Raw genomic sequence first — 25846 nt, 5'->3', positions numbered from 1 at the left:
TTTCTTGACACTGGATATGAGGTGAGTTTAGAGTTTGCCTCTTTATGAGTAAAATCCTATCAAATTCTTGCTCTTTGTCCAAAACGTTATTTAAATGTCTTTGCAGAACAACATTCAGCCCCCATGTATATGCACAGCCGCCAAGACCCTGTTATGCTGTAGTCACTAGATGTGGGATGATCCTTCTGTATGCTGTGAATATGTATTACTCTCATTGACTAATAATAAAGCTGTCTGGCCTATAGCAAGGCAGGATAAATCATCTTTGGCTAACTTATGTATAATGCACAGTCTATACAAATTCTATTAATATAGATATCTATGTTACCCTTAAAAATTTATGTGTTTTCAGAGAAGGGGATCAGATACCAATGAAAATGGGTGGCCCAGATGATCCAGCATTTCAAAATGCCTCTGATACAGTTTCCTCTGAGTTCTGCATCCAGAACAGCTTCAAGGCTGCTGACTGAGATGATCCAGCCTCACAGACTACTCCAGCCAAGACTTAACTCTTATCCTAAATTTTCCCAGGGTCCCTCAAAGATTACCAGTGCCCCCAATTAACTGAAAATAGTCTAGAGAACTACTGCCACATTCCCAAAACATGAGTTATGGAAGTTTATTATCATTTAAAGGAGGGTTGCTTACAAATTGTTATTGATAATGGTCAAGAAAGAAAAATAAACAAAGGAAATTAGATTCAGGGATCTCATGCTAAAAAGAAAAAGGGGGGAATAGAGAAATAGGACAAAAGGGTAGATTATTGAATCTACTTTGATCCAAAAAAACAACTGTTAATCTCAAAATATTTTACATTGGTGTAGTTGGAAGTTTTCCTGTGTCTCCCACATGTAGACAGAAGTTTTCCTGTGTCCCGCCTGGTCCCACAGCCACTCAGTCCCAAGTAATCACACAGAGGCGTATGTTAATCACAAACTGTATGACCTATGACTCAGGCTGCTTGCTAGCTAGCTCTTTCATCTTAAATTAACCCATTTCTATTCATCTATATGTTGCCACATGGTCTTGGTGTTAACAGTATGCTGGCATCTTGTTGCTCCTTCAGTGGTGGGCTGGCATCTCCTCTGACTCTATCCTTCCTCCTCTCCATCCTCAGTTTGAATGTACCACCTAACCTTATTCTGCTTCACCATTGGCCAAACAGTTTTATTTATCAACCAATGAGAGCAACATGTATTCACAGCATACAGAAAGATATCCCATAGCACATCGGTATGGATTTTGGTTTATTGATAGAAATTTAAAATTATTTCTGTTATGTTATATTATGTTTCTAGTCTTGTTTAGGAAATTGTGCTTATACAACTCATTTAAAAATGTAATATATAGCTTTCCGCGCTACTCTGGGACGGGTCCATATGGCATTGTTCTTGATTCCCGTCGTAACTTAAAGGGAAACTTACACAATGTCAGGAGCCCTTGATGTCCTGCAGATGAAGGAGGAGGATGTCCTCAAATTCCTTGCTGCAGGAACCCACTTAGGTGGCACCAACCTTGACTTTCAGATGGAGCAGTACATCGACAGAAGAAAAAGTAATGGTATCTATGTCATAAACCTGAAGAGGACCTGGAGAAGCTGTGGCTTGCAGCCCGTGCTATTGTTGCCATTGGGAACCCTGCTGATGTCAGCGTCACCTCCTCCAGGAACACTGGGCAGCTAGCTGTGCTGAAGTTTGCTGCCGCCACTGGAGCCTCTCCAATTGCTGGCCGCTTCACCCCTGGGACCCTCACCAACCAGATCCAAGCAGTCTTCAGGGAGCCACGGCTTCTAGTGGTGACTGATCCCAGAGCTGACCACCAGCCCCTCAAAGAGGCATCTTATGTCAACCTGCCCACCATTGAGCTGTGTAACACAGACTCTCCTCTGTGCTACGTGGACATTGCCATCCCATGCAACAATAAGGGAGCGCACTCAGTGGGTCTGATGTGGTAGATGCTGGCCCGGGAAGTACTCCGCATGCGTGGCACTATCTCCCGTGAGCACCCATGGGAAGTTATGTCTGATCTTTACTTCTACAGAGACCCAGAGGAGATTGAGAAGGAGGAACAGGCTGCTGCCGAGAAGGCTGTGACCAAGGAGGAATTCCAGGGTGAATGGACTGCACCAGCTCCTGAGTTCACTGCTGCTCAGCCAGAGGTGGCAGACTGGTCTGAGGGTGTACAGGTGCCCTCTGTACCCATCCAGCAGTTCCCTACTGAAGACTGGAGTGCCCAGCCAGCCACTGAGGACTGGTCAGCAGCTCCTACAGCGCAGGCCACCGAGTGGGTTGGAGCCACCACTGAGTGGTCCTGAGCTCCTCTGCAGACACCTGAGCAAAGGGAAAAAAAGTGGAAGGAAAATAAAGTTCCTACAAGCTGTCAAAAAAAAAAAAAGTAATATATAATTAAGAAATACAGATTAAAGGTCATCTATAACAGTCAAACTTATAGTCATGTTAGATATGTTTTCAAGGTCATACAGAGATATATTTCAAATAGATAGATGGTCCTAAAACACTTCAAAGACCTACAGAATATGGCATTTAATATGTTTAAGAACTTAGACTTTTCTCGACAGTGAGACACATCTGTTCCTGGCAGCACCAATTACTTCAAAGAGGATGATGGATATCAAAGAAACCCCATATGGAGTTTGTTTTCTTTATGGCAAAAGCTAGCCATGTGGGCAAAGAGACTGCCCTTATCTCAATTACTGACAGTTACTGTCCAAACTAGACCAACAGGACACAAGAATGATGACTGCCAGACTTTGCCAAGACAAGGTAGGACAGTGCTTCAGAATTCCCTGCTTCACAGGAAAGTCCATCAGATATACTAGGCCTGTAGGCTAAAGTTGGATGCCCCAACATTACAGAGGAACTTTGGGTGACTGTCCAGGCAGCCTGATGTTCCTGTCATTAGGTAATATTTCACCCTTCTGGGGCCTTTGATGGAGTTGAAGACTGATTATAATTATAGTTTTCCTTAATTATGACAAAAGATAAATTAGATACAAAACTTTGGACTCACAAAAGTAAGAGAGATGATAGAGCATTTTCTTTATTTTTGCCAAATACAAATAGACTGAATATTGTAACTGTAATTCTTGCTTGATAACTGTTTTTGTTATATGTAATTTTACTATGTTAAAGTTAAAACCTTCCTTTTTGATTAGACAGAAAGGAGGAGATGCTGTAGGATGATCCTTCTGTATGCTGTGAATATGTATTACTCTCATTGGTTAAAAATAAAGCTGTTTGGCCTATAGCAAGGAAGGCTAAAGTTAGGCAGGACAATCAAACTGAGAACTGGGATGAAGAAAGAGATGTGAGCAAGCTGTCCAAGAAGTCAGATGCCAGAGGACAGGTAAAGCCATGGCCTCGTGGCAATACATAGATTAATAGAAATGGGTTAATTTAAATGTAAGAGCTAGTTAATAATAAGCCTGAGCTATTGGTCAAGCATTTTGTAATTAATATAAGCTTTTGTGGGTTTATTTGGGACTCGGTGGTTGGGACAGAAAAACTCTGCCTCTGTTTACAGTTACTGGCTAGGACATGGTACAGCTCTGGTTTCCTACCCTTCTGTTCTGAGATGAGGGGCAGAGAAATCAGGATCTTGTATATAGGTTTTACAATAATCATGTGACCAGGCAGAGGCTTCTTGGGGTTTATCACTTGGGTCCCAGGCACGATTTTCACATTGATGTCCAACATATTCATCTGACCAGCACATGGCCCATGGTAGTGTCAACATAGTAGTTAACAGAATCAACACTGTGGGTCACAAACATAATGGATGTAGCCCTCAGTCCTTGGAACTTTCCAGACACCTTGACCTTGTGACAGGGCAAGACAGTGCAGAAGTCCCTCCATCTTGTATTCTTGTGAGGACATTTCCCGTTTAAATAGAATTTGATCTCCTTGATGGAGACTCCTTCAGAAAATTATCCAACTCTGTTCCAGGATCCAAAGCCAAGATGCTCCAACTGACTTAGCTTCTGTTAAACTACCTGATTGTGCAAAGCTCATCAGGCAGGTGCTGAGCATGATATGAAGATGTGGGTTTTGCCTTTAAAAACCCTTTGTTCTAAATGCTTGGGGGTACCTGTAGGTCCCAAATACTTGAGTGTAGTCCCAGCTGGCTGAAATAAAGGCTTTCAGTTGGCTATAAACTGGTCTGTGTGATCATCTCTGGTGAGCTCCGTGTGACATTTTGGAGGCCCCAGCAAGATCCCCAGAGACTGAACCCTGACACTTATGAGCCTCAGGACCCCTGGGAGTGGGGAAGTGTACACTGTTTGGAAGGGACTCTTAGAGAGTAGACCCCCTGAGATGTTCCAGGGCCCAGAAAAATCCTTTCCATCTGATCACTGCCAAGCACTCCTGAGGCACCCCTATGCCACCACCCAAAAGAAAAATGGTAAATTGAAAGTCGTCTGGTCTGAACACCTCCAGAGGTAATTTTGGTTCGTAAGAGGCATCATCTGGTTAGGACAGAAAAGGTGAGGTTGGTCTTAGCTGTAGATCCTGTGTCTGGGATCATGTGAGATGTCACCAGAGTCCCCCGATATGTTCAGGTGCATAAATGTGTAGTGAACACCACCCCTACTTGTCTTTACTATGTGTCTCACTCTATGGCTGTGCCTCCCTGTGTGTCTGTGTTTCTGTCAGCTCTGTTGGTTGGAGAAACAGATCTAAAATGGAAGGGAGAGTGAGCCATCCTTAGGCCATAGCTTCTCCTTAGGCAGAGTACGGTTTCCCCTCAGGCTCGAGGGCCACGCTGGGTTGCCCACTCACTCTGTGGTGCCCCACTTCTGGGGGCAACTGTGGCCCTGCAGTGGAAGCTGGCTGTGGCTATGGCAATGCCATTGACTCCAATGCTGTGGTGGTAGCCATCAGTTTCCTGGTAATAACTAGTGGCTTTCTCTGGTTTAACCAACCCCCCCCCCCCCCACACACACACACACACACACACTTGGCTTAAGACTTGTGCCATTTTGTTCTGAATCCTTTTGGCCTTGTCAGGTTGCTTAGAGAAACCCCAAATCTCCATCTGTTCTCTCAGCCTAGCCAGAGGAAATTAACCTGCCTCCCTGCCTTCCCTCCACTGAACCCCCCCATCCCCCACCACCACTTCCCACTTCAGAACACTCACTTCTGGCTTATTTAATCGCATTGACTCCCATTTGAGGTCCTGAGGGGTTCTGGTCCTGTTTTCTGTGTGGAGGTGGGGAGGGTCTCAGGGTGCTCACAGGGAGGAGAAATAGGTCTCCAAGCCAAAAAGTCCTCTGCTCCTTCCCCAGCCTGCTCTACGCAGCTGATTGCACCTGGAGAAGGGGAAGTAATTCTCCCAGTCACACCAGGAGGAAAAGAGGAGGTTTATCTCCTTCCTCCTTTATGGGGTGTGCTTTCTTCTGTACCTATGGCTTGTGTAATTGGAAGACTCAGAACCCTTTATTTCAGAGAAGCCACAGGCCCTGATCAGCCTGTTCAAAACTCTTTTAAGGTAAAAGGGAATTGGATGCCTTTTTTTTTTTTTTTTTTTTTTTTTTTTTTTGGCCAAACATTAGTGGGAGGATTGAAAACCTGCCAACTCATCCAGGTAGGTCAGGTTACTCAAGGACCCGATGAGTCACCTGTTGGTTTTCTGGAAGAACTGAGACATATCAGATATTTACTCCCATAGACCCAGTGCCCCTGAAAACCATATTGCCTTTATCATGCAGGTGGCCCCAGACATAAGGAGAAAGCTCCAGAAATTAGAGAAAATTGAAGGGACGAGAGGTCCCAACTTTTGGAAATTGCTCAGAAAGTTTACAACAGCCTAGATTCAACCAAAGTGAGACAGGGAAAGAAACTCTTCCAGGCTGCACCCACTGCCTTTGGGGAAATGGGGGAGCTAGGTCAGGAGAAGGGGTTCAGGACTCATCAGCATCATTTGGTGAAGCCCTGAGTGCAGATCTGTTGGAATTTAGACAAAAATATGCACAGAGCACTCTGCTCCAGGGTATAGATGGCCTCTACCTAGCTCCCACCACTGAGGAAGAATGTGGACAGGAAACAGAAGGTCTTTTAGAAACCCTCCAAGCCTTGGGATACAGAGTCTCTGCCAAGAAGTCTCAGCTGTGTGTCCCTCAGTTCACATCCCCAGGCTATAACCTAGAGGAAGGAAAGTGAATGTCTTCCCACAGCCATGTTTCAGCCATCCTGCAAATCCTCCCGTACACACAGAAAAACAAGTATTGGGATTTCTGGGGCGGGGGGGGGGGGGGGGGGGCGGGGGTGGCTACTACTGGCTATAGATAATAGGACTTTCTGAGATAGCAAATTCCCTCTCTGCCAGCACCAGGGGTGTGCAGCCTTGGGAATGGACCGAGACTGAGCAGAGGGCCTTCAAAGCTTTGAAAAAGGTCATATTGTCTGCCCTGGCTCTGGCCCTGGCCCTCCCAGACATCGCTAAACCATTCTACTTGTATGTGGATGAGAATAGAGGCATTGCCTAGGGGGTCCTCACACAAACACTGGGACCCTGGAAAAGACCAGTGGCATCATATCTGTTCCAAGAGTCTTGACCTGGTCGCAGCTGGATGGATGGCATGAATAAGGGCCATAGCTGCCACTGCCATGCTGGTAAAGAGAAGGTGACAAGTTAACTTTAGGGCACAAACTGCTCCTGATGGCCCTACACTCTGCTGAGGCCCTCTTGAGGGGGCACCTGAGAGATGGATGTCTAACTTCCAGGTGACCCTTCTTCTGGAACCCCGCATTCAGTTCCACAAGACGGCAGCCTTCAACCCTGCCAGTCTCCAGCTGAATAATGATCCCACAGGTCCCCTACAGGACTGTCTGGAGGTGAATGACCTGATCCAGTCTGTCACGCCTGATCTGACTGACATCTCTTGGGTAACACCAGGCAAGGTCTTGTTCTCAGTTTAGAGCAGTTTCCTCCTAAAAATGGAACTAGGTATGCAGGGGCAGCAATGGTGAGCCAAAATAAGACTATCTGGGCACAATCTTTGAGCTGGAGAACCTCAGCTCAACAGCTGAGCTTTTGGCATTGACTTAAGCATGCTGCTGGAGGGGCCAGGGGGAGCAAAACTATCACCATATACACCAATAACTGATGTGCCCATGGAACTCCCTCTACACAGAGAAAGAGGATTGCTAACTTTAGCAAGAAAAGAACTCACAAATGGAGAAGAAATCCTCACCCTATTGGAAGCTATCTGGTTATCTACAAGGATGTCCATTGTCCATTGCAAAGGAGACTCCCCACAAGCCAGAGGCAACAGAGTTCTGTCGGTCACCCAGAAAGTGGTCCTAGAACCAGTGAGGCCTCTCCAGGTGTTGGTAACTCTGCTGGAGCCCAGTTTACCAGACTGTCCAGAATACAGTCCAGAGTAAGATTGACTGGGCCACAGAAGAACTGGTCAAGTAGGATAAACAAGAATCATGGATGCTGGGTCTGGGAAGGTGACTGGTTACAGTTCCCCAACAAGACACCCACCTAGGGGACCATGAAAATTGCTGAACTCCTCAGACCCAGTTATTATGTTCCCAATTGGAAAAGCCTCATTAAAGACACCACTTTCAGCTGGGCGGTGGTGGCGCATGCCTTTAATCCCAGCACTCAGGAGGCAAAGGCAGGCGGATCTCTGTGAGTTCAAGGCCAGTCTGGGCTACCAAGTGAGTCCCAGGAAAGGCGCAAAGCTACACAGAGAAACCCTGTCTCGAAAAACCAAAAAAAAAAAAAAAAAAAAAAAAAAGACACCACTTTCAAAGTGCCACCTGGGCTCAGGTGAACCCCAAAGGCAGAAAGGAAGACCCCCCAAGGGATCTGGGCTCAAGGAAATGGGCCTGGTGAACACTGTGAGTAGAGCCTTACTGAAATCAGGCCTACTGGTTTTTGCTATAAGTATTTGCTGGTGTTTGTAGACACCTTCTCAGGATTGGTAGAGGCCTACCTCACCCCAATAGAGACTGCTCCAATGGTTAATAAGAAACTTCTTCAGAAAATAATTCCTAGGTTTGGATTGCCCCTAGCTTTGGGGTCTGACAACAGCCCAGCCTTCACAGCCAAAGTGTGTCAAAATCTGATAAAGGTATTAAATGTTAGTTGGAAATTACATTGTGTTTATAGGCCACAGAGCTCAGGTTAGTAGAAAGAATGAATAGAACTCTTAAGGGGATGCTAACCAAATTGGTCCTAGAAACTGGTAAAAAAAAAAAAAAATTGGACCAACCTCCCCCTTGCTTTGTCCTGTGCATGGCCCAATGTACTCCTTACTGGGAGAGGTTTCCTCCTTTTAAGGAGGAAGTTGTGTTTGGGAGACCACCTCCTATCCTCTCCAAGCTCCAAGATATTCCTCAGGCAGAAATGTCTAACTGCTCCCTTCTCAAGTCCTTGCAGGCTTTGCAGGAAGCTTGCCAGGCCATTGACTGGACTGTGAAAGGAATCCTGTCATCTCTCACCTCCAAACCTACCCACCAATTCCAGCCAGGAGACTTGGTTTGGATAAAGAGCATCCCTTCCTGGACATGGAACCTGTCTGGACTGGATCCTACCCCATCATTCTCACCACCCCAACTGCTATCAAGGTATCTGGTGTCATCTGTTGAAAATAGGTCAATGAGGGACCATGACAGGTGGACTGTCACTTGAACCTAAGACCCCTTAGAGATAAGACTGACTAGAGTTACTAACTTGGGATACAAAATCCCCATCAGCCCCAAACCTGGACGTGGGAATTCAGAAAAACTAAGGATGGGGGACTATCTTTCGTGTGGACCTCTACTCTCTTATGTTTCTTCCAGAGATAGAACAATATGGGTTTGGGGGGGTCAGTAAATCAGGTTGTGGAGAAGATTGGCTAAAAAAAAAAAAAAAGGCCTTCAGGGATGATAATTTTATGTATGCCCTGCTGATGATAAGTCATCCTGCCAAGGATGGCCTCAAATTACCTGGCTTGCGTGTACTAACAATTTAACTAAATGTGCCTCCTCTGACTCACTAATGAGTCACACCCCCTACTCTACCTATACCAGTCTATATTATCCCCCAGGTATATGCCTATAATAGAGAAGAGTGGAGAGCTCATATTGGCTTTGACTCAGTGTTAATAAAGGTCAAATGGGCCCCAATTCTGGTCCCAATCCTAATAGTCAGTGTAACTGCCATAGGCACCTTAGCCTTCATTGTTGGGAACAGAAACTTCAGGGAACTCAGTTCCCAGACAGACTTAGATCTTAGCCATTTGGAGAGTGCTACGTTCAGACTGGAAGCCAAGTTGACTCCCTCACAGAGGTAGTCCCACAGAACTGGAGGAGACTAGAACTCCTTTTAAATGAAACAGAGAAGACTTTGCATGGCCTTAGGAGAAACTTGATGTTTCTTTGCCAACCAGTCAGTAGTAATTAGGAAAGGGCTTGCCATGGGCAGATCAAACTTCACTGAAAAGAAAGAAAAAGGACATAAATCAGATAATTGGTATCAGTCTCTGTTTACCAGGTCCCCAAGGATGACCACTTTACTGTTAGCATTAGCTGGACTATTGATTCTTACTCTGATCGGTCCAATGGTTGGACCCTGCATCCTCAATTACATGGCCAACTATGTCAAACAGAGAATAAACTATGCCCCTCTAGAGACAGGATGAGTCAACAATTTAACTCATGCCTGTAGAACCAATGGGGAATGTGACAGGGCAAGGCAATACAGAGTTTCCTTCATCTTTTATTTCTCCATGGCCACTTTAGGTTTAACTAGAATTAGATCTCCTTGATGGAGAATCCCACCAAAAATTACCCCACTCTATTCTAGGACCCAAGACCACAATGCCTCAGTTTACTTATCCTAGCTTCTGTTAAACTGCTTGCTTGTGCAAACCTCCTCTTGAAGCTGCTGAGCAAGATGCCAGAATGTGGTTTTTGTCTTTAAAAGGACCTTGCTCTAAATTTTCAGGGCTACACTTAGGTCCCAAATACCTGAATGTAGCCTCAGCCAGCTGGAATAAACACTTTCAATTGGCTATAAACTGTTTCTGAGTGGTCATCTCTGGTGGGCTCCCTGTAACCTCAAAGTCCTTGGTCCATAATGAACCACAGCGCACCAGAGCAGGCCCTTCTCACAGCAAAGGCAATCGTAACCTAGAGACTCTACCCAGTCAACTGCACACAGGCCTCTGGAGGCCACCTTTTCTCCATGAAGCTCCACTCTCCCCTCAGGGAAGCCTTCTGGACTGGAGCAGTCAGTCCTCTGATTCACTGACCCTTCCCATCAATCATATTCTCTGTCCTGGTGGTTAATGTAATGATTTCTGTCCTGGTTGGTGTAACTCCAACTTCAATTCCAGCATAGCTGTCTTCAGCGAGCTCCCAGGTAAGAAACTCCTTCAGTTCAGCTAAGAGGGTATCGTCAGCAACAACTTTCCTCTTCTTGGAAGTTGGCCACTAATAACGTCTTTCTGAGGACCCATGCTTTCAGTTGTTTCCAGGGAATACTATCAGAAATAAGTTCAAGAAAGTGACCACCACTCCAACCGAAGAGTCTCAACAAAGCAAACTTTACTCTTGGTCAAGAGGGTGAGCTCCCCACAGACGCAGAAGAGCAAGCACACGAGGCAGGAAGTTTACTTGATTTTTATCCTAGTGCAGGTGGGTAACTGTGTCTTTTCCACGCAGGCTGGGCTCCAACCTCACAGTCATTTGCAATTGGCTATTTTTAAAAGAATCGACTTAAAGGAAAGGAAAAAAAAGCCAGGAAGGGGTCAGCTACTTAAGCCACTTAAGGCCTGAGAATGCAGCAGGGTCTTGGTGTAAACAAAGGTTTTTAACTGGAGGAGGGGATTAAAATATTCGCATAAAAGTCTTACAAGTGCTGGGCGGTGGTGGCACACGCCTTTAATCCCAGCACTCGGGAGGCAGAGCCAGGCGGATCTCTGTGAGTTCGAGGCCAGCCTGGGCTACCAAGTGAGTTCCAGGAAAGGCACAAAGCTACACAGAGAAACCCTGTCTCGAAAAATCAAAAAAAAAAAAAAAGTCTTACAAGAAAGACTACTACTACCACATTGGAACTTGAGGGACATCTCACTGTGCATTTGAACTTCATAACAAGCGTCCAGTTTTCCACAGTGGGGTAACTGAAAGCTGAGCGCGGCAGAGCATGCAAAGGGTCCCCAGAAGTTTTGATGAAAACAGGAAGTAGAATTGGTCAAGTAGGGCAGGGACCTTAGTTAGAGTTTCTATTGCTCTGAAGAGACACCATGACCATGACAACTTTTATAAAGGAAAACTTTTCACTGGGGCTGGCTTACAGGTTCACAGGTTGAGTCCATCATCGTCATGGCAGAAAGCATGGCGACATGCAGGCAGACATGGTGCTGGAGAAGGAGCCGAAATGTCTACATCTGGATCAGCAGGCAGGTAACAAGAAGACAAAGTGACACTGGGCTTGGCTTGAGCATCTGAAACCTCAAAGCCCACCCACCCCCATGACACACTTCCTCCAGTAAGGTCACACCTACTCCAACAAGGCCACCTGTCTTAATCGTTTCAAATAGTGCCACTCCCTATGAGCCTATGGAGGCCATTTTCATTCAATTACTACAGATCCTATACTGGTTGGCATTTTTTTTAACATAATTTTTTTCCTTTTGGGGGTTTAGAATATAATCACATCATTCTCTCCCTTCCCATTCCTTCTTCTAACCATTCCCAGGTATCCCTTCTTGCTCCCACTCAAATTTGTGTCTTTTTATTTAACAGTTGTTCAGTGTGTGTGTGTGTGTGTGTGTGTGTGTGTGTGTGTGTGTGTGTGTGTATTCCTAAGTGCAACCTGCTCAGTCTGTATAATGTTGCTTGTGTGCATATGTTTTCAGGGCCGACTTCTTGGTATCAGATAACCAATTGGCATGCTCTTCCTGGGTTAGACTTTTCCTCCTGCTCTCAACATATATTAGCTGCCTGTAGTTCTTTGTTGGGTTGAGACCTCACGAGCTTTCCCCTTCTGTGATAGCATCTCTGTTGGTGTTCCCTCTGTGATAGCGTGTTTGTCTGTCTGTGTTGTTCTTATTCAGGGCTGGTTTAGGCAGCTAGGTTGATTAGACTTCATGAATATAGCTTTTCTGACATTTCTAGGAGACACACTCTCACAGTAAACTCCCTGTTCCTCTGGCCTTTTTGTTTTGGTTTGGTTTTGGGTTTGGTTTGGTTTTTCAAGACAGGGTTTCTCTGTGTAGCCCTGGCTGACCTGAAACTCGCTCTGTAAACCAGGCTGGCCTCGAACTCACAGAGATCAGCCTGCCTCTGTTTCCTGAATGCTGGGATTAAAGGCATGCACCACCATCACCCAAACTTTTGTTCGTTTATTTTATTTTGTTGAGACATGGTTTCTTCTGTGTAGCCCTGGCTGTCCTGGAACTAGCTACATAGACCAGACTGGCCTTGAACTCACAGAGTACTGGGATCCAAGGCATGTGCCACCACTGTCTGGCTCTCCTCTGGCCTTTACAGTCTTTCTGCCCCCTCTTCTGAAGTGATCCCTGAGCCTTCAGTACAGGAGCTAGGTTGTAGACGTGTGAGTTGGGACTGGACTCCACACCTTTACCTTCGCATCAGTTGTGGTTTTCTGTAATGGTCTCCGTCTGTTGCAAAGAGAAGTTTCCTTGGTAAAGGGTGAGAACATTACCTACATGTGGATATGAAGATAAATATTTGGAATGTAGTTAAGGATTATGTTGGCTTAATAAACTGGAGCGTCTAAATCCTCCAAGATCCATGACTTCACTAGCCATAGGTAATTGGCTAGGTTTCCAGTACCAGGCATGGCTTCCCTCTTGTTGAGCAGGCCTGAAGTTCAATTAGAGAGCTGTGGGTTACTCCTGTCAACTTGACACAGCCTACAGTCACCCTGGAAGGGAGCCTCATTGAGAAATTACATGTACATCAGTTGGTGTGGAGGCCTATCTGTGTCAGGGATGGGGGTGGAGGGAGTCTTGGCCGTTAACTAACCCAGCCTACCATGGGCAGCACCCTTAAGAACAGTACTAGACTGCAAAAGGCAGGCTAAGTGCCAATAAGCAAGCAAGCTTTTGTTGGATGCGAGGTGACTCGTTACTTTGAGTTCCTGCCTCAACTTCCCCTCAGTGACCGGCTGTAACCTGGAATTGTGAGCCGGATAAACCCTCTCTTCCCTACGTTGCTTTTGGCTAGAGCATTTTATGAATAAGTGAACCAGAACAGATCCCACAGCAGTCTCGGGATGTCCTTGCAAGAGGCCAGGAACGCCAGGAGGGAGATCTTCCTGGTTCCTTCTTATCTTCTCTTCTAAATGAGAGCCTCTCCCTGGAAGCCACATGAGGATGTGACTGAAAGGAGGCACCTGGACACAGTGTGGGAAGGTGAATGGGACCACCCCACCCATGCCTCACCCCAGTTTCTACCATCGGCCCTATAAAAAGCCCCAGACTAGCAGCTTGGTGGTATGCTATTTTTTTTTTTTTTTTTGGAACTGTCCTGCCGTACAAGATATACATCTCTAAAGTTCTCACCTATGACTCCAAAATAAACTTCTTCCTAAAACTCCCCTTCTGTAGTCTGTGGGTTTCATTCTTTGAATTTGAGGAAGCAGAACTCAAGGCCGCCGACTCGGCAGTAGTTCCGTGTGACTATGAGCACCAGGCACAGTAAATCCTAGTTTGAGAGGGAAAAGCCTACATAAAACTCAAAGACACTCACTTCTGAGGTCCTCCCAGTCTGCATAGTGAGACCTTGTCTCAAAACTCAAGGTGAACCAGTTGCCCCTGCATGGAGGTATGTGTGCCGAGGGGTGATCCGTGCTCCCATCCTGGCTAACCTGTTTGATCTGCACCCAGGTCAGTGCTCTAGGGGGTAGGAAGCTCTCCTGAGTTTAGTTTCTGTTGCTGTTTGAGACAAGTAGCCCAGGCTGGCCTCTAGCTCACTCTGTAGCAGGGGATGACCTGACCCTCCTGCCTCCACAGTCTCAGTGGTGAGTTTTCAGCTGAAGAACACCATTCCCTGTTTACCATGCTGGTGATGGAACCCGGGGCTCTCTGAAGTCTAGCAAACACTCCATCAACAGCCACAGCCACAGCCGCAGCCGAGGCTTTATTTCAAGGCCTTGGGTAAGTGATGATGTTGAGTGAGATCCTTTTCATACACTCAGGGGCCACCCCCGGGATACCTTCTTCATGATACTGATTAGCATTTGATTTATTATTGACATATACTGAAAAGCCCCATTACTCTTGCTTTTTGACTGTATGACCTCTGGCCTCAGTTGACAGTACTCATGGGTTTGGTTCAAAGATATTAGTTATGCTTCCCTTTTTTTAAAAATGTTTGGCCCTTTCCTACATGTATATAATGCATTTTTTTGTTTGTTTGTTTTTTTAAACCCTTCCCCCCCCCCATCCCCTCTCTCAGCTCCCTCTGGAGCCTTTCTTCCTAACAAACCCCCTCAATCTCCACATCTCCTTTTTGTGTGTGGCCCACTGAGTTTAGAGTTTCTTCCCAGAGCATGGGTAGGAGGTTATTTACTGGAACAAGGCAACTTCACAGTAGCTACGTCTCCAAAGAAAATGTCACCCCCTCTGCCAGCAACCTTTAACTGCCAATAACTAACAGTCCCCCAGAGAGGGGTGGGGCCTGGTGGTCTCCTTCCGTCCACGATGAAGTGTTGAAGGATCTCATTTTGTACAGGTCTTGTGCCGATAGCCACAGCTGCAGTGGATTAATTCTGCTCATTAAAACAAACAAGCAAACAAACAAATAAAATAAAGACACGATGCTTTGGGGCAGTTTTAAGCTCACAATAAAGTGAAGAGAGGGTAGTGAGTCTTCCCACATGCTGCCCCCCACACCCGCCCGCCCACCCACCCGCCTCCTACACGCCGCCACAGGCTACCTGTTACAGCTGCTGAGCTCATAAGGTGAGGTCATCAGCCAAGAACCCAGCCGTTCCTCTAGGGTTGAAGCTTGGTGCTGGGTCCTGTATGGGTCCATGTCTGTTGATATGTATCATAGGAAATGTTTTTGCTGTCGTCACAATCCCTAAGGCTCTGCCTCTTCCCCACCCCCCCATCCCTTGGCTGGCTGTCACCCATCTGTCATCCCTGAGCTCACATCTCCTTCTCCAGCCTGTCTGCAGCCTGGCCAGGCCAGCCTCTCTCCTTTACTCTCTGCATTTAAGTTTCCTCCATGTCCTTGTTCTTGTGGATATGTTTATGTGTGTGCATATACATATGCGCACACCTGTGGGGGTCAGAGGTCAGCCCTGGTGGTGGTCTTCAAGAACCAGCCACCTTGTTTAGTCTTTCACTGAACCTGCAACTCACCAGTTAGGCTAGGCTGGCTGACCAGTGAGTTCCCAGCATTCACCTGCCCCTTCCTTCTCGGTGCTGGGACTACAAGCACACACCTCCACACCCAGCCCAGCTTTTTCTTTTTCTTTTTTTTTTTTTTTTTTGGTTTTTTTTTTTTTTTTTTTGGTTTTTTGAGACAAGGTTTCTCTATGTAACAGTCCTGGTTGTCCTGGAATTCACTTTTATAGACCAGGCTGGCCTCAAACTCACAGAGATCCTCCTGCCTCTACCTCCTGAGTGCTGGGATTAAAGGTGTGTGCCACCACCACCACCACCACCACCACCACCACCACCACCACCACCATCACCTCCACCCCCACCCGGCTCACATCCAGCTTTTTTATGAGGGCTTGCGAATCTAACTCACTGAGCCGTCTCCCCGACCTCCTGAACATCTCTTTGTGGCTTCACTGCATATTTCTTTTTGTGTGTTCGGTAATATTCCATTGTCTGGAATCACATCGCGTGTTTCTCCAGTCCTCAGCTGCAGAGCATCTCAGTGTTCCCAAGTTCTGACGGTAACAGGGACAGTTGGATTGGAAACGCTATGGCGGCATCCGTGCTGGTTCGGGACTTCTCATTCTTAGCCTTTTGATGTGATGAGTTCCATCATTGGCCACTGGTGTTCACGGTGTGCATTGCTATGGCTGGATTGATGTTCGTGCTCTTAGTCGCCATTTTCCATTTGTTCTCCTCAGTCTTCTTTCCTTTTTCTGTTATCTCTCTCTCTCTCTCTCTCTCTCTCTCTCTCTCTCTCTCTCTCTCTCTCTCGTGTGTGTGTGTGTGTGTGTGTGTGTGTGTGTGTGTGTGTGTGTGTGCCCACATACACATGTTCCTGTGTGTGGAGGTCAGAGGACAACCTCTCATGCCAGTCCTCACCTTCCCTCTTGTCTGAGGTAGGGTCTCACTGTGGAGACCAGGCTAGCTGGCCTACAGGCTATTTCTACAGATATTAGAAAGAGGCAGGGGTCACAAGAGCTTAAGTATCTCCACAGGATTTTACCTCTGCTGAAGGGTTTGTAGTCATGACAAGTTCTGGCAAGCACGCACATTAAGTGGGAATTCTGCTGGGTTTTGTTCCTCACGTGAGTGTTCTGTGCCTTTACTCTGCTCACATTATTAAACTGTTGGCTAATCCAGATGGTGTAGCACGGTGTGGGGAGTAGACATTTCTGGGGGCAGGCAAGACTCAGGAGAACCACAACTTATATTGTCAGAACTAGAAACTAGAGATGTACATGTGTGGAGGCAGTTTGCAAAATGGTGTTTTCCTGAAATGCAATCATCCTGGCTTAGCTAATCTTTAAGTTATTTTAATTAGTTGTTATTGTGGAATATTAGTTAAAGATGTGTTACATTCATTTATGCTGTGGAACAATATGTTTAATGATGCAAAGATGTGTTTCATTCTTTTATATTGCATTTGTTTAATTCTGTGAAGCTGTGTTACTTTGCATGTCTAAAACACCTGATTGGTCTAATAAAGAGCTGAACAGCCAATAGCTAGGCAGGAGAGAGAAATAAGTGGGGATGGCAGGCAGAGAGGATAAATAAGAAAAAAGAAGGAAGAGAAGAGGAGTGAGAAAAGGAGGAGAGAGGACAACAGGGGCCAACCACCTAGTCACACTGAGTAAGAAGGAAGGAAACATATATAGAATAAAGAAAGGTAAAAAGCCCAGAGGCAAAACACAGTAAAAGAGAAATGGGATAATTTAAGAAAAGCTGGCTAGAAACAAGCCAAGCTAAGCCCGGGCATTCATAAGTAAGAATAAGTCTCCATGCATTTATCTGGGAGCTGGGTGATTGGGCTCCCAAAGAGCAAAGAGTAAAAAAAAAAACCAACAACAAGTTATTTAAATGTCTTATTACTTTTCTATTGCTGTGAAGAGAAACCACGGCCAAGACAGCTAATGAAAGAAAACGTTTATTGGGGCTCACAGTTCCAGAGGGTTAGAGTCCATGACCATCATGGAGGGGAGCATGGCAGCAGGCAGGCATACATGATGCTGGAGCAGTCTCTGAGAGCTTGCATCCTGGTCCACAGGGACAAGGCAGAGAGAGAGAGCTAGCTGGAATAGTGTGGGACTTTTGAAACCACAAAGCCACCTCCAGTGACACACCTGCTCCAGCAAGGCCACACCTCCTAATCCTTCCCAAACAATTCCACCAACTGGGGACCAAGCATTCAAATACATGAGCCTATGGAGGCCATTCTCATTCAAACCACTACCGTTCAGTGTTTCGTCTACATGTACATCTGTGTATCATATGCACAGCTGGTACCCCAAGAGATCAGAGAAGGATGTCAAATTGTTGCTGGAGTTAGGGTTTCAGTGGGGTAGACTGCCTGCACAGGTGTCCAGCTTCTTTCCCAAGATGAACAAAGAGTTGAATGCCCAGGGGCCAAAAAAGAAAGACTCAGAAAAGGTGGAAATGGGGATTTATTCAGGAAGAAAGCCAAGAGCAGAAGTCCCCCTGTTGGGAAGAGTGGGGACTTCAGAGCTAGAGGACTTGCAAGTGGTGTCTGAGCTGTTCTTTCAAGAAGCCTCCAGACCCTTCGGTCTCCTCTCTCATTTGCTGCTTCCTTTGTGCAAACTGAAAATAACCTCCTTACAGACAGTATTGTTTGACCAAAATAGTCAGCAAAATACAAGTCATTGTCCAAAGAACGGCCTTGATTTGATCGATGGCCCTGGTTGATGGATGGCCTTGTTTGTGAAGCCCATTCCAGAGCTTGTGTGGGAGGTTACCTCCTTCCCTTCCCTTCCCTTCCTGGTGGGAATGTTTTTCTCTTCCATATGAATATTATCTTTTCTTCTCTGACCTTTTGCTGACTCCTCACCCGATCCCCTGGGACTGGAGTTACAGACAGTGGTGAGCTGCCATGTAGGTGCTGGAAAATGAATTTGAATCCTCTAGAAGAACACCTCTCAACTGCTGCGCCTTCTCTCCAGCCCCTCAGCTGACCTTCTGGTGCTTCTCACATGGGGATTCTCGTGTCTCTAACCCCACCTTCTCATAGGAACACTAGTACACATGCCACCAGGCCCAGCTATACCAGCTTCTGGGGATTCAAACTTGGGTCATCACACTTGCTGGCAAATGCTTTCCCCATCAAGCCATTTCCCAAGCCCTCTTCTGTGGTTTTTAGCTGAGCACCGTTTCCCAGGCTTTATTTGACCTTTTACCCTCTTGAAGAAAAGTTCCCAGTTTTCATAACGTCTCAGTTCAGTCTTCGTTTATTTTCTGGTTACCGTGTCAGGGTCTTTTTGCCCAAGGACATGGAAACCCAAGTGCAGCATGACACCTGCAGAAAGGTTCCTTAAAAAGGACGAGGCCCCCTTTCCTCTGACCTATTGCTTGAAAGTTCACATGATGGTTGGAACACTAACATCCAAGTTAAACAACCCGGCAGCCTAAGACCACAAAACCCACAAGACTGGAAGAACCTGACACACCATGATTCAATACTAGCCCTGAACTGTCTACTTCCAGATTACTGTATGTAATGCAGGAGACTTCTAGAATTCAGGGCTTTGTTCCTCACAACACAGTCATAGCTAAAAAAATTTTCTTTTATAAAGAAAAATTCAAGCCAGGTGCGGTGGCACACACCTTTAATCCCAGTACTTGAGAGGCAGAGGCAGGCACATTTCTGTGAGTTGGAGGCCAGCCTGGTCTACAAAACAAGTTTTGGGTCAGCCAAGGCTACACAGAGAAACCCTGTCTCAAAAAACAAAATAAAACAAAAAGATCCAGCCAAAAGGGAAGGATGAAAACAAGACACATCCTTCAAGGCTCACCTCCACTGACTTACTTCCTCTAGCAGGGCTCCACTGCCTCACATCCCGTTCAGCTCTGACCGTCACATCAATGGGTTCATCTATTCCTGAAGCTAACACCTTTGTTACTCAGTCAACTGTCGGTGGTAGCATCACTTCTGGGGACCAGGCCTCTGATACAGGAACATTCATTTCAGTTCATGTTCTGAGCCAGGGTCTCACGAAACCCTGACTGGCCTTGAACTTGCTCGATAGCTCAGGATGACCTCAAACATTTGACTTCTCTGCTTATTCTCCAAGTGCAGGGGTTACAGGCATACAGTTTATCTGGGGCTCTGTACAGGCTGGTGGTTAGGAGATAGGGGCTGCACCTCGTTCTTGTATGGGGACTAATGGGTGTCTCCCAGAGGGAATCGATCTCATGAGAGCTGGTTGCTCTAAAGTGAGGCCACCCATGAGTTTGTCCCTTCTGCACACAGCCATGGCTCCACCATGCTGTCTGTGCTGCAGCCAGGGTCTTGCGCTCATCAGAGGTGAACCAGATGGGACCACTGATTTTGAATTTTCAATCTCTGAAAGTGTGACCTCGATAAACCTTGTTGGTATTTATGTGTGTCACCTCAACACAAAACAAATGAATAGAAAGAGCCAGTTAAGGTTAAATTAAGTCAGGAGGGGGGCTAACCCAGTAGGGACCACTGTCTTCATAGGAGGAGGTGGGAAGGGGCTGTGCAGATGGGTGGCTTAGTCAGTAGAATGCTTGCCGTATAAGCGTGATTACCTGAGTATAACTCCTGTATCCACGTAAAAGCCAGCTGTGGTGGTGTATGCTTGCAATCCCAGCACTAGGCAGGCAGAGGCAGACAGAAGCCCTGGGTTCAGGAGCCAACCAGCCAGCCTAACTAGCAAACCAGTAAGAGACCCTCTCTCAAAAAACATGGTAAAGAGCCAATGAGAGGGCTCAGCAGGGAATGGTTCGTGTCCCCAAGGCTGATGACCTGAGTTCCCTCACCTGGGTTCACACACATGGAGGAAGGAAATGACCAACTCCAGCAAGTCATCCTGTGACCTTCAAACTAGAACCATGACACGCACGCACACATGCACGCACTCACGCACACAGTCTTCCTAGGTCGTAAGAGCGTTGACCTGACCAACTGTAGCCTGCTGAATCATTGCAACCTTTGATGAACCACACTGGTGGGTGGCGAGGAAGGTGAGGCCTAACCGAAAAGTAGGAAGTGGAGCTCAGTTGCGGAACGGAGGCCACTTGGCGGGCGGCGTCCTTCAGCACGGTATTAGTTATTTTCCTGTTGCTGTGATCAAATACTTGGACAAAAAGCAACTTGGGAGAGAGAGGCCTTATCTTGGCCCAGGGTTCCAGAGGAGACACAGTCAGTCTGTCACGTCGGGGAAGGCACAACGATAAGCCTGAAGCCAGCCAGGCAGTGTGAAAGTAGGAAGTGAGCCGGGCTGTAAACCCTCAAGGCCCACCCCCTGTGGTGTCCTTCCGCTGGGAACCAAACATATGTGCCTATGGAGGACAAGTCCTATTCAAAGCGGGGTGGGGGTGGGGGGGTTGGGGGGGTGGGAGGTGTATATGATTTGGGTTTTATTTTGTTGTGGGTGGGTTGGTTGGTTGGTTGGTTGGTCATTGTTTGACAATGTTTCTAGCCCAGGCTGGACCAGAATCCCCTTTGTAGGTAAGGATCATCTTGCACTTCTGATCCTCCTGCTCCTCCTATCTGAATGCTGGGACTATATAGACGTGGGTACAGGAGACTGAGCCAAGGGTTTCCTGGATCAAGTACTCGACCAACTGAGCCACATTCCCAGCCCAGCGGCTGCAATTTAACCCAGCCCTTCCCAGCGCCCCCTTTTTTTCATCCCCTTCCTGTTTTCCGAGAAGACTCCATTCTGCCACATGCTCCAGCTGCCACGAGGCTGCAGCCAAGCGCATGGGGCCAAGTGACCACAGAGTGAACCCTCTGAAAGGCTGAGTCACAGTCTCTCCTCCTCCTTCAGGTTGCTCCCGTCAGGTGGCTCACAATGATGAGAACATAATTAATACGGTTTTAAAGAGGAGATTCACTGAGCGAGCTCCACTACAAAGGAAATTGGAATCGCACTGTGGAAATGGAGTCAAACTAAATGAGAAAAGCAGAGGCACTAGGCAAGAAGCCTGGAGCCTCCTCTGGTGTTTCAGCAGAGGATGAAATGTGGCCAGGTGGATGGCAGAAAAGGATAGTCCTGGTACACACTGACTGGAGGCTGCTCACCCGGGGACACTGGACATGACTCCTTAGAAGCAGGGTCTCCTGTGTGATTAGTTAAGTGAGCATATTTGACCTCAGATGGGTGCTAAGTTGGAAGGGAGAGAAAAACTATGCAAGCTGGCAGTTACTGCCACTTCCTGGCTGCCTGGACTCCTTTAGGCTGGAGATTGTGGCCTGGCTTCCTTCAAGTCTGATTTACAGACATCTGGAGAGAAAGGCAAAATCCTAGCTAACCAGCAGAACAGAACACTGGACCTAAGTAAGGTTCAATGGTGACAGGAAGTGAATCACCAGCTTGAGTTGCAAACTCCTCAGCTTCCTTTTTATTTATGCATTTTTATTTTTCTTTTAATGAGCAGTGCCCCGAGGTCAGGAATTGGCCAGCTGTGGCTTGTCTAATCGGGACACTTCCAACACTGTGCTCCGCGGAACCACAGAGTGCCACGCTCCCTGACCCCTCTGTATAATCACAGCCTTGGCGCCTCTGCCTGGAGACACTCACTTCCCTCTTGGCTACAATTGTTCGGCTACCCTGTCGTACAAGATCGTGACCGGCTCAGCACTCACTCCTGCAGCCCCTTGGCCACAACCCCATGTCAGTGACTGTTCTCACTGCCTTAAGAAAATGCCTGATAAAGGCAACTTTAAGGATGGGTTTATCTCAGCTCATGGTCTGAGGATACTGTCCATAATGGTGGGGAAAGCAGGGTTCCAGGAAGTGAGGCAGCAGCTCACATTGTATCAGCAATCAGGAAGCAGAGAGACAAATGCTGGGGCTCTGCTCACTTTTTCCTATTTATTCAGTGCAAGACCCCCCAGCCTGAGAATGATGCCACCTACCCCTGGAGTGACTCTATCACCTAGGTTTCTAGCTTCCCTCTAGGCCCCTCCAATGGTCCTGTTACAACAGAGCCAGGCCAGGTTACTTTTTCAGTTGTGACCCTCCAGCATTCTCTGTGTTGCTCAGTCTATGACTGTAAGCCAAAGGCCCCAACTATGGCCTATGAGGGGCCGTAGCAGCAGCTTGCACACTAGAGTTCATTGGAACACTTCCTCCCACATTCGCTATGACTCACAGCTGCCTGCTTGCTAACAGTGATACATCTGGGACCACATCAGCTCTTGCCACAGAGATGCAAGCCGTTGCAGAGATAAGACAAAGCAGCTGTATGCTGCTAGTCAGGAACATACATCTTGGAGCAGGCCTTGCTGCCTAGGCCAGCCTTCCGGTGCCAGTGGCCCCAGCTGCCATCTAAGAGAGCAAGAGTAGCCTGCCCAGCTGAGCCTGTCCTGTGGGAGCCCAGCTCCCACCTTTTAAAGGGTTCCTATGAGGAGGAGAAAGGGATAAGAAACTTTTAGATGGAAAGATAGTGAAGAGGAGAAAGAAATAAACATAGGATAGCTTCAGGAGGACCCGAATCAAAACCCAGTGGCCCCTTCTGCCTCTTCAAAATAGCTTTTTATAACAATGCTAGATCAATGCACACCCCACAGCCAAGTGTAGACCCTTCCAAACACCTGGTAACCACGCCTGTAGTCAAATCATCTCATTATGCAGCCTTGCTGGGTAAAGCAAGCTCAGATTCTCAGACCCTGAGTAAGTTCTCACTAGGAAACCCCTGTGGGTCTCTACAGCCCCCCCCCCCTTCTATATTAAAGGTCCTCTGGGCCCCTCAGATAGACTGTGCCTGCCTTAGGTCATCTTCTTCATTAATCAGCCTTACTCATCATGGAGATACACTTTCCATCAAGCATACTCTGTCTTAGGTTGGCAGCTAGAAAGAAGGACTTTGCCCATCTCTGACTACCAGCCTCTGGCAGGGGAAAGTACAGAGCTTAACTCAGCTCTGATTCAGGTCCCTACTAAGAGCTTGCAGGTAGCTGGAACAACCACAGCAATCCCTATGGCTGCTACACCCCTCAGTAAAGGAGTAGAGGATGACCGTGATGGAATGTCCTTTTTGAATGGGTCTAAGATGTCTATAACAGCCTTAGCTGCACCAAGCCCTTTTTTAAATCAATAAAATCTTGATGCAACTGAATCAAACCTAAAGACTCCCTTAACTTCACCAAACCATAGCTCATCAATATCAACAGGTTAACATAATTCTAGCATGAATATTACTATACATATTTACAATTCTTATAAACTTACATTCAAAAGCAAACTCTCAATAAGACTATTTATACTTTACAAACTTTAGCAAACATTCATAAGTGATCTCTTAACAGAACTATTTACATTTTCTTCTACCAAGACAGAGGGAACATGAATTGTGAGTCACCACAGTTAAAATTGTAGGTGAACTCAAAACTGTTTCATTTCTGAGGTTTGCAAAAGTTCAATAAAGTCGCCTGGCGGTGGTGGCGCACGCCTTTAATCCCCAGCACTCGGGAGGCAGAGCCAGGCGAATCTCTGTGAGTTTGAGGCCAGCCTGGGCTACCAAGTGAGTTCCAGGAGAGGCGCAAAGCTACACAGAGAAACCCTGTCTCGAAAAAAAAAAAAAAAAGTTCAATAAAGTCAGTTCTAATAATAATCTTAAAGTTCCACTGATAGCCCAAAATCAGGACCTGGCTTGTCAGCCACGCTGAAGTCCCTTTTAGCAGTACAAGCCATAAGGACTTTTAGGCAAACAGTTCCAAATATGAAAAGTCCCAAATTTGTTGCAGCTCCCCTGAATGCAACAACTCAACTTACTTCAAACAAGCGTCTCTGAAGCTTCACTCTCAGCCACAAAAGCACTTTCAGTTAGCTTTCCCTAGGAGAGCTACCCTAGGGCAAAGGTGGAATTACCATACTGAGCTGCTGTAACTCTTAGAAAAGCTTTCTGCTCAGCTAGTAGGAATCAGGAACTGTCTCTTAGAGGAGCCACACATTGGTTTGCCACTAGCAACCAGAAGTGGTATGGCTCTAGGCTCCATTTTCACAGTCTGTACTTGTACTGAAAATCAAGATCAAGTGAGCTTTTGCCCTTCTGTTCCACAGGAGGTTTCTGTCCTCCCTGAGCTCGCCTTAAGATACCTGCATTACCATATAACAAGTGTACCACCCCAGTCAAACTCCCTACCTGGCACTGTCTTATGAGAATCCTTGAAACAAGAGCCTTTTCAGAGAGATCCTCTCCCAGATAGATCTCCTTTGTCCCTGCTTGTCCCCTCTCCCAAGACACAGAGTCCCTAATGTTGCTGTCACTCCTGCTCAGGCCCTCTGCTAGCTGCTTCTCCAATACTGGCTTGAAGGGGAGACACAGGACTAGCCATGTTCTGAGAGGTTTTTGCACCAGGGCAATTACAGGTCACTTAGCCATTATGATAGATGACCCCCACCAGGTGAGTCTAATTCCACCTCTACAGAAGGAAGAAGAGTACCCCTCTGAGAAGGAGAGACCTGAAGAGCCTCCAGTTTTTGAGAAAGAGAAATTACTAAGCCTTTCAAGGTCTTCAGTTCCTCCCTTGTCTCATCCCAAGACTTCTGTTCCTTAAACTCGGCTTCATGGCCAAGAGGGAACTGATTCTGATTGAACTATTTTGTAAAAATGCCCCCATCTAGCATCAGCTCTTGTGGAGCGAAGGGTTTTGTCTCAACTGTATCTGCCTCAAGGAAAATCCCCCCTGCTGCTCAGTACTCAGATCTAAACTGCCCCAAATTAGTGCCCACAGGCCAAAAGCTTCCACTGGGATCTTTTCCAGTCCATGTTCTTAATAATATTGTTGCATTTCACCCTAATTCTCCCCCATGAGTCTGCATCCAGAGTCCCACAGTCAGAAAACCAAGGACACAGTTCCTCTATGAACTCCAAGAACCTCTGCACTTGGCCTGTTCTATCTTAACTCTCCTAGTTTTCAAACTCTCTACAAGTGAAGATTCAAACATCTGATTACTATTTCCCTGCCCCATTTCCGACTTTTCTTTCTCAGACTGCTAAGTCCACAGTGGCTGCTTGTTCCTGAATGCTGTTTTCTGTGTGCCAGGTCCAGCACTAGGGAAATTCTACTCTTACCCTAAATTCCTTCCTATTAAGCCTACCCAGTATCCATATACCTAACCCTTAATAGATAGAAATTGAGAAAGAGAAAAAGAGAGAAACCTAGACAGAGAGAGATACTTACTGCAGCCTAACTTTTCTATGTACAGTTTTTACTCCTGAAGAATAAAATACCACCGCCTAATCTTTTCATAATTCATTACCAGACACGCCCAACTGCTTCCATGGTGCTTCCTCTCTCACTTACTTCCTCTGCACCTAAGTTCTGGTGTCATCTGTGGGAGGCCCACCTTTTAAAGAGTTCCTATGAGGAGGAGAGAGGGATAAGAAACTCTTAGATAGAAACACAGTGAAGAGGAGAAAGACAGAAACACAGGATAGCTTCTGGAGGGTCTGGGTCAATACACAACAGTTTCATTT

The 25846-nt window shown here is 46.6% G+C and overlaps 1 pseudogene; it reads left to right on the top strand.

Moving 5' to 3' along the window:
• Positions 1–1401: 1401 nt before the first annotated feature.
• LOC131926606 (small ribosomal subunit protein uS2-like) lies at positions 1402–2386 on the top strand (annotated as a pseudogene).
• Positions 2387–25846: the final 23460 nt, after the last annotated feature.

The sequence above is a fragment of the Peromyscus eremicus genome, chromosome 16_21 (genome assembly GCF_949786415.1).
Source record: "Peromyscus eremicus chromosome 16_21, PerEre_H2_v1, whole genome shotgun sequence".
Lineage (NCBI taxonomy): Eukaryota > Metazoa > Chordata > Mammalia > Rodentia > Cricetidae > Peromyscus > Peromyscus eremicus.
This window is presented reverse-complemented; position numbering and strand designations above follow the sequence as displayed.